Raw genomic sequence first — 5,222 nt, 5'->3', positions numbered from 1 at the left:
GATCCAAAAATTAATTTATAATTATTATTATTTTTTAAATCAAACCATTAATGCAACAATCCCCCACATTTAAAAAAGCGACTCGAAGAAATCTAAATGTGGTGACAGAAAAACAATGCATCATTCCCCCCTCCTCTTTCCTTTAAGATTTGAGATGAAGAAGGGGATAATGAGATTTTTTGAAAATAGATGATGAATCATCACTAAACTTTATTAATAGTAAGCGTATTATTGATATATAATTTGAAACATAGTAGGGGAGATGAAGAGGTTAAGGTTGCAAGGGGAAGAGATGAGTTACTGAGCATAATGGTTGGTCGGGCGGGGGGGGGGTGCAGGGAGGGTGAAGGTGTTGGGTGATTAAAAGAATGAAGGTAAAATAGTAAACGAATGTGAAAAAATAAGAAGACAAAGAAGCCGGCTGCTGTAAACATTTGCATCTTAAAATGAAAATGCTCTGTGACTCTTCTTGGGACAATGGGATTTTCGAAAATACAATAGATGATGACTGGTCATTTAATTTTGTTATTCTAATAGTAAGAATGCTATTGACATATAATATGAAATATAGAGGCGTAAACATAATATAATAAATTTCACGAGGGTGTATAAATAGTTTACTCTTACAATTGATATTATTGAAATACAGAAAAATTTCAGACACACTAAAATAAAGAGTGAAAAAATACAGACACTCCAAAAATATATTAAATTGCAGAAACATTCCAAAATGTCTCTTAAATTTGTACAATAGTACGAATTTTGTTAACTCATGGTCTCTATATAATATCATAATTCCTAACTTGCATTTAATGTCATGTGACTTTACATTATTGCCCTTAAATCCTTGCCTATACTTTAGGAAAATGGAAAATTACACATAGACCCCCTTGTGTTTGTAACCAAATAAGTTGTAGTTTTGGTATTGCCGTCTTTTGTAAATTCTATAAAATTAAAAAAAAACAACAAGATTTAATATTTAGCTTCAATTTAAAGAAAAAAAGAAGAGAAGAGGGAGGTTACATGGAAAGGTCTATTGGGAACGTCAACCCATTGATAGGTAATAAGTTCTTGAATGAAAATATAAAATAAAATAAATTAATAATGAAAGAAACCCTATTATTTAGGGGGTTGACAAGAAGATATATTCTTCCTATATGCTCTACTTGGATGATTTCATTCGTAGGAAAAATTGTGGACAATATAAGTTGAAGAAGGAAAAAGGAAAAAAAGATTAAATTTGGAGTTCCAAGTAAAATGACCCATCTAAGAGGCTGAAATTTGGAAAAGAAACAAAACCACAAGAGCCACCAATCTCCTAAAAGTGAAAGGGTTGGTTTTGGAAGTAAAGCATATAGGCCGAACAATTTCAGCTCGCAATGGTTTGAGTTGGGCCGGGCCAGCCCGTGTGTGGCCTACTAGCCCGAACCGTTTGGTCTGAAACTAGCCCGAATCCAAACCAGCCTATTAAACCCGTTATAAACAAATAAAATAAATTAAATTTAAATGTAAAAGACAACAAAACCCCTAAGTATCTATTTGTTTTTATTAATTGTTTTGCTTTAGAATATGCAAACAACAAGTATGTCAAACCCTTCGCCATTTGAAAGATGGGCTTAATAAATATTTAGCAAGTGTCATTTGAAAATCTTTTAATGCTTTATTTTGATCTATTTTTATAAGTGTCAAGAAGGGGGAGGAAAATAAGCAGAGACAACCCACTAAAATTCATCAAGATGCCAACTTGCTTTTGTATATTAGTTATACAATTTTTACTTCTTTATAGAAAATAAGATTTTGGTTTTGAACACCCAACACAAGAGACTTGAAGAGAACTTAATGCTTATATCTGTTCACATGCTCTTGATAAATTCTATACATCAACAAGGTACTCAAAACATATCATTAGTAAACCCGAACCCAAACCGTTAGTAAACCCAATTCAAAACCGTTAGTCAGCCCTAACCCAAATCGCACCAGCCCAAAACCGTTATTTTCTTAATGGGCCATGTTTGGGTTGAGTGTTTTTCAGCTTGAAACCGTTAGGCCCAGCCCAAAACCGGCCCAACCCTAACCGTTGACACCCCTACTTGTTTATATGTACCAGTAAACTTCTGCCTACACATGCACAAGTAGCTATATATGATGGTGTATAAAAAATATCAGACAAAGGAGGGGAGTAATATATCTCACATATATGGCATGGTAATTAATTTATATAAAAAACAGTAATTAATTAGTTTTGAGATTTATGTACAAAATTACCAATAGATCTCATAATACTATGTCTATCGAACATTTGGTAAGACTTGTCAAAATTAAGTTAGGTCAGCTCCCAACCAGATAAACCCATCCCAAATAATACTCTCATGTGACCATTAGTTATTAGGTTGTTGGATGTATATAAAAGCAAATAATATTTTTAACTATATAATGTGAAGTAGCGAATACAAATGAATACAAAAAGATATTTAAAATTGTGATGTTTAATAAAAATGCTAACCACCTAAGGCATTTTAAGAGTACTCATTTCTTTTCTATTTTTTTCGATGATTTAGAACTACTTTGTTCATACATTATGCATGATTTGTTGTTGAAAAAATTTCAACCACACCCCAAAATAATTGGTGAAAAGCATAGGTACCCCAAAACTATACCAAATTGGCAATCAAATCTTTTCCGCTAGAAACGTTAATTGGTTAAAGGAAAGGACGAATATACCCTTATCTATAATATTCAATGCCTTATAATATAAAATATCAAATTGGGGAAGAAGAAGGAATTCGTGATAGAAGAAATAAGATGAAATTTATAATCCAATGCAACATTGTAAGGTCACAAGGGAGTTAGGATAGCATAAGAATTATGAAATTATCTAACCATGAGTTAACGGAATTTGCTGAAATTTGACGTAACCTAATGGGATAAACACATTGGGGGGTTATTTTCCAACATCACCTAACCAGTATTGGCACATTTTAGGGTGTTTGTGCCAATTTGATATATTTTTGGGGTGTGTGCTTTTTGTCAATTGCCTTCGAGTGTCTCTGAGATTTGTTCTTTTTTTTTATTTAAAAATACATTATACATGATTGAAAATAATAAATACTCATACAAAATTAACATGGATAATCGGAATGTTTATGGCTATTGTATCTAATCTATGTATCTAATTATACTTTAACACAATGATTCTCAATTTATCTCTTTTTGAATAATAAACTTGATATACTGGAGGCAATTGAAATACACTAACCTATAGGCTAAAAAACTCAGGTAAATTTTTATTTTTAATTTCATAACAATATAAACTAAGTTAGACCATTTATTTTTAATGAGTTGAATAATTATCTAAAACCTTCAATTACTAAATTTCATATGTTTCAATACATTAGGTGGTTTTTGACTTGTGATTTTGAAGTATTGTTATATTAGAATTAGTTGAATAAAGTTACAGTTTTGTAATTGTTGAATAAAATTGTATTAGAATTGTTATCTGATAAGAGGATTTTTTTTAGCATTTATTGATATTCTAGTATAAAAATGAAGATGGTGAAGAAGATCAGTTTAGGAAAGCATTGAATCCTTGAGTGTGTAGTTTTGACCATCCCTTTCAAGTTGTCCATAGTTTAACAGTCATTGATTTAGTATTTGTGGCATTACCCCTTGGAATTGGTTTCTATTATTTTTTCAGTTCATTTTTACATTTATTTTAACATCTACTCTTCTAATGAAGCCTTTCCATTGCAGACTAATTAGTTCTTCAAAATCCTGCATAATCGTCCTAAAGGAGCAATTATAATATTTGTACTAGTGCAGCATCATGAAAACGAATACAGGTACATTGTCAGTAATTTCACTCGCATTTAGTTGATGCCGGTGAACAAGGATTCTATTTTTGAACAGCATACTATCGAGGCACTTTTCTCTCTTTGTGAATTTTGTTTTGAGTTCTAATCATTGGTATTAATATTTTAACCGAGAATTCCATCATTTCTTTTCAATATGGTTAATTTAAAATGATCGAATCACGGAAAAGATGTAAAAAAACTTATTGTGATTGTATGCTTTTCTATTTGGTTGGATAAAGAAGATCCAACTTATTATTCTTGCAAGTCTTTTTTTCTGTTGGTGTTATTGATTGAATAGATTTCTTGCACTAGATTGGATTTTTGGTTCCATTCCTAATTCCCTATGTTTAGTTTTTAGACTACTTAAATTTATTTTTTATCCTTCTTATTTCTAATTTAGTTATTCATCATGTTGAATAGACTATTTGATCTCTAGTGTGACTTGCATGCTATGCATTTAATGCGCAGACGGTCGAGACAAACTCTAATGATTTTCAAAGCGTGTATAAGATTTTATATTTCTTATTGATTGTCAATTAATTGACTTACAGTTTTCACACACATACACACACACACACACACACATATATATATATATATATATATAGGAATTATTAATTTTACACTTGTATTCTTATCATGGATTCCAAAAATTGGATATTGAAAAGATGAAACCCAATTTGAGGAAAGAAAAAAAGGAGGAGAAGATGAAACTCAAGGATCTCTTGCTTAAGGGCTCGACTTAATTGTTTTTTTTGGAATAAAGGCATGAAGTATTATATTAATAGATAAAAGAAGAAATTACAGACGGTAATAGATATGGCCGCACCGGTCTGAGTGGACAATGTCACTTAGACGGTTTGGCAAGTTAGTTACATTCATAGATATCTTGCCAACTCCTTGGACATGGTTAGCCAAGAAGTTTGCAGCTCCATTACCTCCACGTAAATTGTGGACAAATGAGCAATTGGTAAAATCTCCTTGTAGATCCAAGATGGTTTCCGAAGATTACGAACACACCAGAGCACAACATCTAGAGTTGTAGCTTGGGTTATAGCCTATGAAGAATCACTCTGAACCTCGATGGATTGGAAACTTTTATAGATTGCAGTTTGTAAACCACGAATAATAGCTTGAAGTTCCATCCTAAGAACGTTATTGTTGTGACAGCCTCCTGCTTGCTTCCACAAAGAGTACTTTCCCATCCGAATCACGGCCGATCGAGCCATAGCCACCTTGATTAGCACGCACTGAACCATCGCAGTTGATGGCAATCCAGACCTCCTGAGGTCTTTCCCAAACAAGTGAACGTTCTTGAGGGTGAAAATAAGCCATGTTTATATTCCATGAATCAAAAAAGTGACGGTGCTT

This window comes from Hakea prostrata, chromosome 7 (genome assembly GCF_041222555.1).
Source record: "Hakea prostrata isolate BN-2017 chromosome 7, UWA_Hpros_2, whole genome shotgun sequence".
NCBI classification, from domain to species: Eukaryota; Viridiplantae; Streptophyta; class Magnoliopsida; order Proteales; family Proteaceae; genus Hakea; species Hakea prostrata.
The sequence above is the reverse complement of the archived record's forward strand: the minus strand, read 5'-3'. Positions refer to the sequence as shown.